Source organism: Anser anser (assembly GCF_964211835.1).
Source record: "Anser anser genome assembly, chromosome: 7".
Classification (NCBI taxonomy): domain Eukaryota; kingdom Metazoa; phylum Chordata; class Aves; order Anseriformes; family Anatidae; genus Anser; species Anser anser.
In genome coordinates this window covers 14,200,969-14,216,562 of record NC_139727.1, presented here as the reverse complement: position 1 = coordinate 14,216,562, position 15,594 = coordinate 14,200,969, and the positions used below count along the sequence as shown (strand labels likewise).

Sequence of the window (15,594 nt, the reverse complement as noted above, 5' to 3'; positions counted from 1 at the left end):
CGCTCCTCAGCGTGCCGCGGGGACCCGCCCGGGGCCGGCGGCGGGGCGGGCGGCGGCGAGGAGCTGGGCCCGGCGGGCGGCGGCGCGGGGAGCAGGACTACGACTCCCGGCGGCCCCCGGCAGAGGTGAGCGGCCGCCGCTGGGGGCTGCGCGCCGAGGGGCGAGGGGCGGCGGGGCCGGGCAGGGCCGGCGGCGGGACCGCCCGCGGCCGCCATCTTAGGGCGCTGAGGGGGCTCCGCTGAGGGGGAGCGGCCCCGACGGCCTCGTCCTCGTCCCGGGCCGGCCGGGCAGGGCCGCGGGAGCTCCCGGCACCTCCGTGCACCGCTGGCTGGCGCCGTGCCCTGCCCGCCGGCGGCGTGGAGGAGGCTGTTAATAAAAAGAGCTGTCCCCCGTGGGGGGGTTGTCCCCCGTGGGGCCGTGAGAAGGTGCCGCGAGGAGCTGGGGCTGGTCTGTAATTAAGCACCGAGCGCGGTGGCACGCGTTAAGCGCCACGACCACATAACGGGCCGTGCTTTGTTGATAGTTGCGTGTTGATAGTTGCTTTGGACCAGCAAGTGCCTGTCACAGCCAAGCCGTCCTGTCAAATTCATCTGATCTGAACTAACTTTCTGACAGCGCCGCTCCTCCTAGAGTCTCGGCTCAGTGTCTTCCAGAACAGCAAGCGGTGCGTTTTCTGATCGTCGCTTTTGCGTTTGGCTGTATCTGAATTAAATTGTCTTTAACCACAGATGAACATCGAGCAAGCACATGGAGTTCCAAATGCTGATCCTCAGAGAATCCACGTGTGACAGAAAGGATGGATGATATTTTGACTGAGTTCCAGCACGGTGGAATCTGCGTGTGGTAGTTTCAGGCCGATGTACAAAAAGGGTACAGCATTTGTTCTGCTGGGGCATTACACACAACCTTTTATTTTCTGCTTGTGTATCAGTGGCTGGCAACGCTTGTATTACCTTCTTAACTATTCACATGACTACATGTAGCAGATCATGCCCAGAAAATACAGTGATTCTTGAAGTCAGAAATTAACCCATTAATATTGGGATTTATTAAACAAAATTAGTCTCTCATCACAAGAATATACAGGCTTATACCACCTTGAGTTCAGTTATTTATGCAGGTGTTCAGCACTTAAGTACTCTTGTAGTCTGGGCCCAGCTGGTTATGACTCTGAAAAAGAGCTGAATGATGATTCCGCATTGGGTAGGACTCCAGTGGCTGCAGACCACCAAGTTCAATAATTTCATGTAAAGATGAGGTAAACCAGTGTATTTTCTTGGTTAAAGGCAAACTAAAGTCTTAAGATGTGCATTAAACTTAAGAAAGATGCATATGGAATGTTCTTGCATATAATGCAGGCTTCTGATGGCCTAGCAAAAGATGAAATAATGATACTTTAAACATAGATCAGTGATTTGAGACCCTCTTCCCTAACTTACTTTGTGTCTTCTATAAATGTTTGGTGCACAGATTGCAAATTTAGGTCATGGCATAATTGGTTCCTCTTCATAGAGGAGGATGCTCATTTGAGTTGCTAGTTTTGAGTTCCACCCGAATCTATAAACATTGTGATATTCAGCTGTTTCATGTTCAGACAAAGGTATTTTTAAATAATTTCAACCCCCCAATGCCAGCGTTGGAAGCACAGGATGAAGATCAGGAGAATATTTCTATACCTGGCAGGATATTTGGGATAAGGGGGCAGACATCTGCATCTTGAAGTGAGAGGCAGAGCCGGGCTTCCGTGGCATGTGACTGTATGGGAGTGAACTGCTGAGGATGGTGACAGCCTCACCACTGCTGCATTCATTGGCAAGTGGAATTATGACAGAAACCAAGAGATTTGGAAGTCTCCATGTTTAGTCTGCCATTCTAGTTGAGCCCTCTCTGCAGGGCCAGTCAATTTCAGTATGGAGGCATGGATTGGAATTTTTTGCAGTTATTAGGGTAACGATAAATTATTTCTGATTGCTAGAATGCTTACTTTTGAACGCACTGGTTCTTTTCCTGTGCAGCACAAAAGTAAACCGTTCGTGGAAACAGAAACGCTTGGTGTTGGTAGGATATTGTGTGCTTTTGTAACATGCCATTGTAAGCAAGACCAGCATGGACCAGTTCTGATCTCAGCCTGATCTTAACTTGCTGGGTTATACTAGGTGAATTACTTGACCCTTTAGTACTTACTGCTCTGTAAACTGTGAATCCCACGTCCTGTGTACAAGGTTATTTATTAAATTTAAAAAGATCTTAAGAACATCTTTATGTGAACATCCCCAGTGCCATTTTACATTGGTGATGAGCTTTATGTTTTGCATAACTGATCACCTTACAGTCCCCAATGTTTTTAACTACTGTATTGGTTTCCATTTCTAACAGATACAGACAAAAATATGTCCTTGGCACTTAATGTTCCAGTTAAATGTTATATCACACCCACATTTTTAAGTGCAGTAATGTATATAAGAAAAAAAAAACACACTTAAAAGCAAGCTGTCCAACCAACTAACAATTAATTAAATTGACATTTTTTTTCTTTCTTTCTTTCTTTTTTTTTTTTTTTTGGACAGGTATATCCTTAACCAACATCTATCAACCATCTTGAATGTATGGGAAGGAAAAAACAACAGTGTAGTCGGCTTGTCTGGGCTTTGAGACTGCTTTGTGTCGGTGATGCAATGACCAAAGTTCAGCCCAGTGATGTTGCGATAAAACCAGTATGAGTGAGGTCAGAGTCAGGCTACAGTTTTGGTCTCTTGCTGCATTTGTTGTTTTTTTTCCCCTCACACAGAGTGTGTTGAGAACTGTTTACAGCTATTTTCTTTCCATCCCCTCTCCACTACTAAGTTCCTCTGCTTCTTTCTACCTGAACTCTTCTGTGGAACTGACAATTTTTTAGCTTCTTGCTTCTCTGTTACTTTTATGTATTACAGTTTTTCCCGAAGTTTGTAAAATACCCCAAGCTCATTTTCACTTTCTTCTAGGGGTTGCTTCCCAGATCCTCTTAATTTGTTTTGAGAATTTAGAAATGCCTGTAATCATTGGGTAAACCAACAGTCTTGAACGGACAACAATGACGACCGCCTACTTAGAAGGTCAGTTGTTAGCTGTAATTTAATGTTGTGCCATGATGCTGCATTATTTCACAAGGTGTAGAACTTGGACAGGCAGTGCAGAAACCATCTTCTGTTATAATGTTGCCTGCCTCTGCAGAGGTGTATTTACATAGAACGAAAAATAAGACTGTGTCAAAGAACATCTTTTTGCACTGTTGATGCCACCAGTTCTGCAAAGGTATGTGTTTCTTTACTTTTATAGCTACCACCAATCAAAAAGAGAGATACCAATGCTAGCCAAACGTGATTCAGGTGAGAACAAGGCTAAAAAGAAAGAAGACAAACACGTCTGTAATATTTGCTGTCTCTTCAGTAATGGCTTACGTAAAAGAAAGTTGGTTATCAATTATTCATCAGAGAATTTTTATATATCAGTAGAAACACAGAGGAGTGCTAGATATAACTGTACTGAAATCAAAAGGGGAATTAGGTTCATATATATACCAAACTTCAAGCAGATCTATGTAACATTAAGACTCCCACCCACCTTTACCATTTCTTTACTGACACATATCCTGTATTCCATTAACCATGTAATTCACCCTTTGTTGCAACTCTTCATTTGTTGCAGCCTCTCAGTTAAATGCACTACTTCTATATAAAGCACATCATTAACGAGTTTTATTGACAGTTTGCTACTGAACAGCCTAGAGCAGGAGTTGGAGTGACTCAGAGTAGGAAAGGCTGTGCAGCATACAACTCCCCGTGCATGAATTTGCAGAGATAATGAAACTCATCCTGCTCTTCTGAGCTTAGCTCCACTGATTTTGTTGTTTTCACTGGTGCAAATCAGATCTGTGCTGGTGTCTCTGACTACACCCAGGTTAGATTGTGGCGATGGGTACTGTGAGTTAGTCATGGCCTTATTCCTTCTGAACTCTCTGACTGTCTAGGACCAATCCCGCGTATGAGGAAGGAGACATTTACCAGTGTAGTTAGAAACTGTTTTCCCTTCAGGTGCTCTCTTGTTGCCATTTAGTTTGCATGAAGACATCTCTGGCCAGAGCTGCTTGTGTGGTGGCACTGACCCGCTGCAGCTGTGGAGCTGCAGGATACTTTTGCCAGTTGTATGCAGCCGTGACAACAGAGAGAGGGGGAAAATCAACCAGTGGCTGTGGGAAGAGTTATCATATGCCATTTCTAAGTTCCATGCATGTGTTGGGTCTGTCTGGGATGGAGTCACCTTTCCCTGCAGCAGCCCACGCAGTGCTGTGCTCTGCACTCGTAGCTGGAGCAGCACTGGTATCACTCCAGTGTTGTGTCTGTTGCTGCATAGTGCTGGCACAGCATCAGGACTCCCTCCAAGCCCCCAAGAGCCAGCAGGCTGGGGGTGGGCAAGTGATGGGGGGGGGGGGACATCGCCAGGGCAGCTGACCTAAACCAACCAAAGGGATATTCCATAACACCTGATGTCACACTCAGCAATAAAAGGGCTCTCGTGGGGAAGGGGGCTGTCCTCCCGAACAACCGTTATGCATTTTGAGGCCCTGCTTCCCAGGACGTGGCCGAACATCGCTCGTTGATGGGAAGTAGAGAATAACTTTTTTTTTCCTTTCTCTCTGTGCTTCCGCGTTGCCTTTTTTTTTTTTCCATTCCCTTTCCCTTTAATTAAATCATTCTCATCTCAAATCTCGAGCTCTTTGTGTTGTATTTTCTCCCCCTTCCTCTTTGAGGGGGGGGAGTGAGAGCGGTTGTGGTGGAGCTCGGCTACCCACTCGAGTAAAACCACCACAATGCATCTTTAATGTTCTTTAAAGATAATCTAATCATATAACTTGGGATAAATATGACTTCTAAGTCTAAAACTTAAAAATATATCCAAAGAATATTGTTGAAGTGTCCACGATACTGGGTGCTCAGGAATGGGCAGGAATGTAAAAAGACTTTTTTTGATAGTTACTTAGATTAAAGAAACCCACGGCTCAATTTGCAGGTGTAATTCTGAGTCCAGAAGGAGCTGTATCATCGTTTTTATTACTTGCATAACATTCAAAACAAAATATTGACAGAAGATGCATAGATACTAGGTTATGAAGAATGTAATTAGAAACAAATGGGAATCACTTAAAATTTTATATTGTATTGGTTAAACTAAAAACGTAGAGAACACCGTAATTTGGACTATCACTTTTAGTCTTTTGACTAATGCAAAATGCATGGGTTATGTATCGTTTTATTGATAAAAGTTAATTTAAATGCTGTTTAAACTTGTTGGGAAAGTTGAAATCTGTTTTCCTGAGATATTTGATACAGAATGAAAGTCATACTTAGCTGTAGTCCTGACACTTCATTAGCATGAGGGACTTATCCTATCTGGAAGATCCTGATCTTGAGTTTGGGCCGTGAAGCGTGGTTGTATTGCTCACAGAGAAGCGGAGCACCAGCATGCGCCCTGTTGTGGCAGGTAGCGAGCGTGGGGTCCTGCGTCACACCTGAGTGCTGCTCCAGGCACACCGGGGAGGGAGGAACCGCGCGGTGCTCGCTGCCACCAGCCCTGTACAGTTCCACAGCTCGGAGCAGGGCTTCTCCACCATTTCTGAAACCACATCCTGTAGATCCATTGAATTCTTTCACCATCACCGGCTGCCAGACCCATAAGGCCCCCCCGGCCGTTGTTACATCAGTGCCAAACTCCACTTCGTTTTTTCTCTCTGTGACTTTTTTGGAGAATCCCGAGGGTCCTTTTTGGTTGCTCAGTCAGAGAGCGGAGGGTGGGAGAAAGCTTGCAAGGTCATCTCTGTTTGGAACCAGCTCCCTTGGCCTTCAGCCCTCCCCTCAGCAGCTGACTTTCAAATGGCAAGAGAAGGTTTTGTTCATATGACCCAGGGGAAAGGCCCATTCCGCGGACAGAGACGCTGCAGTCTTGTCATCCGGCAGTAACGAGGAAAGCTTCTTTGCAAGGAAAGCCTTGTGTTCCTCAGTCCGTGTCTGTTCCTCCCATTATCACTTACTGCAGTGCCATGTTTACTTTTGCCTGCTTTGAGATAATGTGCATTATTTAAGCACTTTTGTATTAGTGCAGGGTGTGATTCTGTGCTGTTGGAGACTGAGTTTGAAGTAGATAATTTACCAACTCTGGGGTCCCGGAGGGTACTAGGTGTGGGTCTGCCATTGCTTGTGATACCTGATGTAGTGATCACAGGCCAACTTTTAGGCACGGTTATAGCAAGGACTAAAGTTTTCCTATTTCTGTGGCTTAAAGAGTTACTGCTGTGCAGCTGAGTCACTGTAACCTGTTTGGTGCTCAACCATAGCCTTCCCTCCCTGCCAAAAATGCTTTAGCACAGACTATCTTTAAGCTAAGCCCTTCTATTTCACAATCACAGGGTGAGGACTGGGTACGGTCATCACGCAGGTGATAAGCAGTAACGCATGAAGCCACAGTAACTTGATCGCCCTTGCTTGTACATCTGGTCTGTAACACACTACTTTGAGTCTCTTCTCAGTGTGAGAGGGAAATTTTTTGTTTCTTACGTGATTTCAGGATCAAATCTATCCCAGTGAAGATCTCTACAGGGTTAATCAATTGTGCTAAATTTAAGAAGGAAAGAATAAGTCACATTTGGGGAATAGCCAAGGAACATTTTTCTATTTTAAATAAATAATAAGTATATTTTTTTCATGGAAAGCCTTAGTGTTCAGTAGAAAAAGAGATGAGTCGTAAATTGTAGTAGGTAAGGTATTTAGTGGGATAGGGAAATTTCTTTCAATGTTTTTTAGGATTTTGGTGTGTTTAGATTAATCAGTCAGTTTTCACTTTAGCTTTATGCCTGTCGGTTACATACCACTTCTGCTCTGTGCTGCCATAGCATTTGTGTATCTTCATGTGACTGAGGGAAAAAAATGTTGCCAGTGCATAAAGGGAAATTAGTTCAGATATTTAGTATCTAGATTTCACTTTTGCATTTCACAGCATGGTAGCAAATGTGTGTCAGATTTTTCTTAGAAAATCAGGATGCATTCCAGCAGAAACTGATGCATAGACGTAGCTTCTCCTGAAAAATAGCTGTCACTGTTCCCCATAGCTAAGTGTTTGGAGTTTGCAGGATCAGGGCCTACCAAGCCTCACATCTTTCTTACGGTTCTTTTTTTTTTTTCTTTCTTTCTCTTCCAGGAAAACAAAACTCTCTCTCGTGTCTCCATGTTAACATGACTGGAAATTGAACGTAGGGGGATCTAGCATGTGATTACTCTTTTTAGACAGGATTTTCTTCATAGCTGAATTGGACCGAGTCCTTTTTCTCCCAAACCAGATGGTAAGTGATTCAGTACTTTTAGCAGTAGAAAAATGATTTGTTTTCTTTCCCCAGTAGTTGGTGTGAATGTACTTTTCTTTATCTATTTACATATTATGTAAACACACTTTACCAGCATTTATGTACATAGTTTACAGTCCTAATCCTGCAAAGAGCCCTGTATAGGCAAGGCCTTGCACATACCAGGAGTTGACATTGCTTATAGAGAGCTGTTTGCGTGGAACTCAAGGCAGAGTTGTAACTGTATTTGTATTTTTATGTATACACTAAAATTTATGACTGTATGAGGATGCAAACAGAGCCATAAGCCCACAAAAAGTTGAGTAACCGTGCACTTTACTTTTTTCACCTAACAAAGTCTTTGAGGATGCCCTTGATCTCTTCTGTCTTCCTGTGGTAGGTTGTAGTTCTTGTGACTCCCAAGTTAAAGCTAAAAGCTTTGGCCTTATTATAGAATGTTAGGGTGAGTTACTCCTGGTGTGCAGGGGTAATAGGGGCCTCATTCACATACCTTTTGGACTTAGCTTCTACTAACGCTCCAAGGGGGGGGCTCAGCACAGAGTGTCTTCTATCCTGCTGCTCCTGCCTGAAGGCAGAAAAGCAACACTGGGAAGGAATTCCATTAATGGTGAGACATATTTGAGGGTGTATTAAAAATCTCATTTTACATACATACCTGATTTCTCAAGGTCAACTGCATCCACGTTTGTGCGTGTATATGCATACTGTTAAAACTGAATGCTAAATGCGGGGCAATTTCTTTTTTTGTGCTGGATAGAGCATGTGTGTAAACCATATATATGGCACGTCTGCGTATGGATATTTGAGGCAGAACAGAAGGATCTGAAGCTGATCGCATGCTGTAGGGAAATGGTGTGTTACAGTGTCAAGGTGCTGATTCTTTATACAAGCAGGTACAACCGAGGTTGGCCAAGCAGCCTGATGCCTGTCCTTTCCAAGCAGATAAGAGTTGTTTTTGTAAGTTTGATGTGCTTTTACCCTAGCTTTGTCTGAGAATTACAATGTTGAATTCAGAGCCATGCTGCTGCTGTACTGAGATGACAATTCTCCACTTCAAAAATAGCGGCCAGTTTCTCTGTTTACGAATCTGTCTGTACAGAGTTGGAACGTAATTATCCAATTCTCCTGGTTCTCACCTCATCTACACTCACTTCAGTTGAGTCACTTGGGGTTCATGCACAGAGAAGCCCTTACCTTGTTTTCCAGGTTTACCCGAGAGCTAAAACACAGATCTTAACATCTCCCACTTGAAAAATGTGACATTCTTCCACTTCCATGAATTATAGTAGGGGAAGAAAAAAGACATATGAATTTGCATCGGGAGTATCATGCTGTGACGTATCAAGTTTTTCTCCTTAATTAGATTATCATTTAGTGGAAGGGTGGCAGAAGAGGACCCTTGGTGTTTTTTTTTGACAGGCATCAGTAACCAAGTTGGGGTGATTTAGGGTCTCACAGTGTATAATAGCTTACTTTTCCCTTTATACAACGGGAAGCATTTGGGGGAGTTTGCCTCTTGAACTACGTGGCTGTTGATATGGTTATGCAAGGTGGCAGAAAATGTTCACCTGCAGAAGGACAGTCCTGCTGGGTGCTGCTGCGTGGGGTGGCCTCTGAATCCCCCTGAGGTCAGGCGGGGTGCCAGGAGGAACAAGGGCTTGTTTGGCCAGCATTGTCTGTGTTTCATTTGACCAGCATTGGTGGTTTCATTTGACCAGCATTGGCTATGTTTTGTGCACTGAGGGCTGCAACTCTTGACACACCTCATCCCAGTCATCAACAGTCTCATGTCTTTATAGCTGGGAATTGCTTTATTACGGTACCAGAGAGAAATAAGGGCACCGAGTAATGGGTATGAATTCGTAAACACTGTACCTGTAAAGGAGCAGAACAATAACTCTTGCCCCAGCTGCCGTGGGCACACAGGGGAGTGCTGTTAGGATTTCTGTTCTTCAGACTGTTGCTGTGCGTGCTCTTGTGCACATTGTGTTTGCCTCCTTACTGGCAGCAGGGCTCTTGCTGCTTGGTGGGATCTTCCTGGAGTGCCTCTGCACCGAGCCACCTGTCCTTTGCTAGCAGGTGTTGCACAGGGCACGCCACCACACCTGGGAGTGTGGCAGTGATCATGACGTGTGTAGTAAGTGAATATAGTGCAGGAGAACTAAGCTGGGTGATCTGGTCAGTCAGGGTGCCTTCAGCAGTGAGGCTGTGAAGAAATGGGGTCAGAGACCAGTTATCTGTTACCTCCTGTGAGCCCCAGTGAGTGCATGTCGTGGAGAAAACTTGGCTCAAAGCTTTGAGGACTAAGTAATTGCTGGAAGCTCTAGGTTACTCAGGACATAAGCATATATTTACAAGCACTGGAAGTACTGAAGAGTGTTTCTTCTGGTTTCAGTTAATAATAGGGCACGTTATGTACAGTTTGTTTGCTGGATAGGTTCATTTTATTGTCTGTAAATACACTGTAGAAACAATTTTGTCTTTTGTTCAGTGTTACCCAGCTGGTGTGTTTCTTGTAAATCAAATGAAGTAAGGGGAATAAGTAGTCTGCTCTGGTCTGTATGGGAAACAAGAAGCATCTAAAATAAGGGCCTCGGAGGGACTCGTGCAACTCCCCAGGAGTTAGAAGGGCTGAGCAAGGAGACAGCGTGTGCCACAGAGCACAAAATCTCCAGTCCACCCGCGCTGCAGACAGGGCAAGTCGCTGCTGAGGGCAGTTAGCTCTGTGAAGAAGCAGCCTGATCGAGTTCTGCCCTCCCGTGTGCGGTACAGAGCTCGGCAGCTCGCTGCTCGCAGTGCAAGCGTTGTGGTTTAGCACTAGGGCAAAGGAGAGCAGAGCCTGGCCAACTGATAATAGCTTTTTGTGTTTGAGACTGAAAGGAGGGATTAAGAATAAAGTGGCTGTGTGTGCAAATAATTGTGTAAGTGTGACTCCTAAGTGACTTATAAAAGGCAAATTCATTATTTAATTGTTAGAAATACAAACTGTTTGGCACAAATCTTCGGGTTTGGCTGAGCTGTACTTGACCCATGAGAGAGCAAAGGTGATTTTAAGTCCTGGGATCCAAGGGGCCAGTCTGTAATGTAACTAATGTAAGGCAGAGTCAGTGCATTAGCTGCTTTGTAATTGCAGATTTTTATTTTGTGTACAGAACCAGTTGATTCATTATCTCTTGTTTCCACTATCTTATCCCGATCTTTATGTGTGAACCTGAGCTATTTTACTTCAAGGGTGGCATATGACTAGAATGAAAGAAAGGTTTGATAAGAACAAATTGGCGGTAATGTAACCAAAATGATAGAATTGGTTAAATCTGTGTGCAGAATCTGAAAACTTCATGAGAAGCACAAGTTGAAAATGACCTTTCTTCTGTTCCACTCTATGCCCTTTGTTTCTTGCAGTATTTTGCCCTTGGAACAGGGACAGTTTGGATCCTAGAACATAAAAGAATATTGCAAGCAATCATGTTTCTGTAGCTTAACACTTTGTCACTCCTCAACTAAGCTTTAGGAACCAGTTATAGGGACTCTGCTGTCACGTCCTGCGGTGAAATGATACCTGTTAGCTTATTCCATCTTCGTGTTGTTAAATTCTACAACTGTGGTAATCTCACCGCAAGTTATCAGCTGTCCTTGTGCCTAGAATTGTGTTCATCCCATTCTCTGTAAGCAGAGAACATATTTCCTGAGGCCAACATTTAAAAATGCTTTCAGCTTTCAAAGAGCCTCCAGAATTTGATGAAGTTAATTTTATTTGTGCAAGCTTTTTTTCCCTTCCTTCCTTTTTTTTTGGTCTTTCTATCATGTCAAACTGACAGCTGGTTTAAATCCAGATGATGTGGAGAGATGTTGAATTTTGTTGGGACATGAATGTGAGCCCAGAGTGAATGGGGTATTTATGGAAATACTTCCTGGCAGAAGTTGTACTGTCTGAGAATCAGAAACTTGCATCCAGTTGACATCACTGGAAGATGCACATGCAAAGTGAAAGTACTATGTGGCCTTTAGGCTTCTGTTCCTGTGGTGCATGAGGTTTGATATTACACAGAAGATTGAACCATTCACTTTTCTGGGTAACTGAGGTAAAATGGTTATCTCTGATCAATTTCTGCCTGCTCTGTCTGGGGTATCCCTCCATGACTTTAAGAAAGTGCTGTGTATGTGCAACAAGGAGACTATTGGAATGGAAACCCTAGTACAGGAGTGATTAATTGATGATACTTGATAATTTTTAAAAAGATGAGCACCATAATTGCTGCTTATTTAGATCATAGTAATAACTTGAAGGATTATGTTCAATAAAGTGAAATGTTCTGTAAAGTGCTTGCTAACAGGTTACTTACACTTGTCTGCTCCAAACACAGTACCTATTTTCCTAAGCCAAACTGGAAATTAAGTTTTCTTCTTACTTAAGTATACCAAAAGTTACTGTGAGTATGGTGGGACTGCATTGATGTTAAATGAGTGTCACCAGTGGAAAATCAGGCCCAATGCTTTTTTCTGTGTTTGGCAAAAGGAAGGGGCATTTCCATTTTCCATCGCTGATTGAGTTCCCCTATGATCTTATCTAACATACAGGAACACTGAAACTGTATCAAGAATGTATTCTCCCTCGTGCCCTACCACACAGAAAAATCACGCAATCAAGTTCCCCATTTGAGTGTGTGAGGAGAAGCATATTTCCTGTCTCCTCCCTTTGCCTGCTTCGTCCTTCTAGATTTGGGCTCTCTGGGACAGAGCTGTCTGCCACCGCGCGCGAGGCTGTGAGCGCTGCTGTACTGGAGAGAGCCAGCTCTCGTTGCAGTCTGCTCCTTGGGCGTTTCTTCGAGGGCTGAGTTAGAAGGCTGGTGGGTGGCTTGCTTACTTCTCTAGGGGAAGCCAGTGAAGCGGGTGGGCTGCGTGAGGAGTTCTGCTTCATTCTGCCTGGCACTGAGCGTGACTGGATACATCAGAAATCCCAGAGCTGCTCAGATCTGAGCCCTGTCTGCACACATACACAGCACTGGTCTCCAGGGAGCTGGGGCTACGACACTGGAGGATACAAGTTGAATTACCACGCCAGTCCCTGGCGGGGGGTTAGGAGCAATGGCAGAATAAATACTTACAACTTGCTTTCATGTTGCGTTGTGCTGGATTTGTTCTTCCTTTGGTGCCATGAGTTGTACCTGGTGATCCTTGTGGTTCCCTTCCATCTTGGGATATTCTGTGATGCAATGATTCCCTTCTCCAGTGCTGCTTTGATTTCATCCTAAAGCCTTCATTTGACGTTAGCCTCTTGTGGGTTGCTGGCCAGCAGGTCTGTGTAGCAGCAGGCCCACCAGTCTTCCTGCAGGGAATTAAAGCAGTTTTCGGAGAAATTGAGTGATTCCGGAAATCCACCACTTTATTCTCTGGTGATTCCCTGAATTTCAGAATCACAGAATCACAGAATCACAGAATCGTCTTGATTTGAACGGGCCCTGGTGTCTGGGACAGCTGGGCAGCAGGTTAGGGAGGAAAGCAGCACTGGTGTTACTGTGTTTCACGTGCTTGGGGCTGCTGATGTTAGGTGCTGTAAGCAAAAGTTCTATGAGAAGAGGGTTGTGGGTGAGGGAGAATCATTGCTATCAGGTGAACTAGGGGCTAGCACTTTGCCATCTTAGCACACAGGACAGGCTGAGGAGAAGGAATGATTGACAGAACAAAAAATCTTCTTAGTCTGGGCAATGTCAGCTTGTCATTGTGAGTTCAGTAGTTAAATAGCTGCAAGCCTGCTGCTGTGTGCTTCTCAAGGGGCAGGTCATTCATTACAAGGCACGGCAGAGTGTGGCATGCTTAGGGCTTTGAGGTGCTGACAAGCTGATGCCACCCAGAATAAAGGCGGAGAGCATGGTCATGGCCCACACGAGATACAGTTTTACAAACTGAAAAAGTCACAGCCTGCCACCCTTGAAGACAACATGCAGCATACGTACCGAAACCTAACACTGCCTTGCTTTCTGCCTCCGCAGCAGCTGCATACACGTGTTCAGCCCCAGGCATCTGGGAATGGCCTAACTGTGCTGGGTAGAGCAGCGGGCTGGAGAGAGATACTGCTAAGGCATGTAGATCCCTGGCAAGGCAGAGCCCATGTGAGGATGTGGAGGCAATATTGTGAGTCGGAGAGATTGCAGGACTGAGTTAGGTAAGAGAATGCAAGAACACACTCATAGGGCCACTTAGTGGAGAGCAAGAAAGGGTTTTACTGTTTGTGGCTTGAGGGATGGGGCAAAGAGTGATGGCTCAGCTTGGGAAGGTAGAGGAGAATCTGGCTGGGCTGCGGTAATCTTAAAACATACCCAGAGTTTGCAATTTATCCCGGACCAGATTGGAAATGTTAAATATTCTTCAGCAGTGCTTACAAGCATCTGACAGTCACGGTGTTGGCTGTCCAACTCGCTACCCAGAGCACTGACAATTTGTCCCCTCTCGTTTGTCATATACACCTGCAGATTTAATACATCTCTTTTGGAGAATGCAGCATTTTCCTGTCCTGTGAAACAATGCCTCTCTTCTGCCATTCCATTGGAGATGTGTTGCGATGATATCACTTCCTAGCAAGGGGTTGGTGAATCACTTTGTTGGTGTTCATGAATCACTTCTTCGCTACCAGTTTCTGCACTGGTCTTAATATAGTTTCCAAAGGCAAAATTCATCATTGCAGAGACCTCCTACTTTTTGTTAAAGAGACAATACTGGGCTTATCTCATTGCCTGACTTAGCAAGCCCAAGCTCCCAGCATGCTGCAAAAGAGCTCTCCCAAATCTGTTCCTGCAGCTGAAGTTATTGCCACCCGTCCCGTTGCTTTCCACCCCTGCAGAGACAGGACTGCTCACAGCAGAGCAGGGGGAGGGAGCATATATGTTTGTCTCAGAGGCTCAGGTGGCAAGCCTGATACTTGGTTTAAAGCTACCTTCCCTCCTCACTTAAATGGCTGGACTTTTCACTAGAGTGCTTAAATCCGAGGTACTTGCTCAGTTTTATTGCTCTGCCATGGGTCTGATAACCTCTGCACGGGAGCAGAAGCACTCTGAACTGCCACGGGTAGGTGTGCTAAGGCTCTTCTGCTCGACACTTGGTCAAGAGCCTCCTATATTTTATTGCCTACCTAGGCAGTGTAACTGATTGTTCATCTTCTCCATCAACTTTGTGGTGTAAAGTAGGCCGGAAGCTGGAGGAAGCAGGTCCCACAAATTCCTTTGTCTAAGGGAAGAACAGGCTGTGTGGTTCTGTCGAGGGAACGTCAGTGGTCTTTGACACCCGTCTTGTAATGCATTGGCACAGGGCTTTTTTCTAGGGGAAAAGGAGTTGTGTGTGGTGTGAACGTAATGTTGTAAGGGTAAAGGTTTATTCTCGGCACAGCCTGAGGCTGCTTTAAGTAGTCCTTATGACACCACTAATATTTTGGCAACCACAAGGCCAGGGAACTGCACAGGCAGCTTGGAGGAGCCTCTGCCCATTGCCTCATGTGATGGGGCAAGCATGCCTCAGACGCAAAGACCTAACTGATCTCTCTGATCCAGCACAGCGTGCTCTGGCAACTCCGCTGCTGCCTTCGGAGGGTGTTTTCCCACTGTTTTGCCTTGACCATTGTGATTTGCCATTTCTCTGTAATACATTACACGTTGTCAGCTGGTATTTGTAACATTCCCCAGCAGAATTTTAAAATGAAAATTCCTCTGTGGAGGTCAGCATGCCATGTGGGACACGGCCTGCGTGTGGGCAGCATCTGACAGATTCCTGTCACTGTTACCCAGCAGGCTTGTCAGAAACCACAGCACCTGCCTGCAGACTGCACTAGCACAGCATTACCAGCCAAAGTGGGAAGCATCAACGGTGTTGGTCGCTGTATGTGTTTGCGTTCGTAGTCCTTCCCTGCTATTCTGGACGCGTTATAAATGTCTGCATGGATAGTTACATGTGTTAGGATAATGGTACCAGATACCATTCAGTGCTGAGCAGCCCACATGTAATTATTGTAACATAAAAGCAGCTCAGAATATTGCTTAAGAGTTTTTCAGTTATCAGTGACTTTTCTACACATAGGCAGATAAGGAGGGAACCTGGCTGAAAGATTGCTCACTCCAGAATTAGTGCCAAGGATCAGATCTTTCTGACCCCATCGCTAGGAAGATCTGTTCCCACATTCATAGTGTGCCTGTGTGCTGGAGATTTTTCTGTTTCAT

The 15,594-nt window shown here is 45.0% G+C and overlaps 1 long non-coding RNA gene across 2 annotated transcripts in view; it reads left to right on the top strand.

The window, feature by feature from the left end:
• The first annotated feature begins 146 nt into the window (after positions 1 to 146).
• LOC310902434 overlaps positions 147 to 15,594 on the top strand; it is a 64,083-nt gene continuing 48,635 nt past the window's right edge. For both annotated transcript variants that reach the window (XR_014586721.1, XR_014586722.1), the window contains exons 1-4: positions 147 to 1,812; positions 2,568 to 2,725; positions 2,982 to 3,092; positions 7,228 to 7,369. This is a non-coding gene — a long non-coding RNA (uncharacterized lncRNA). The remainder of the gene's footprint in view (positions 1,813 to 2,567; positions 2,726 to 2,981; positions 3,093 to 7,227; positions 7,370 to 15,594) is intronic.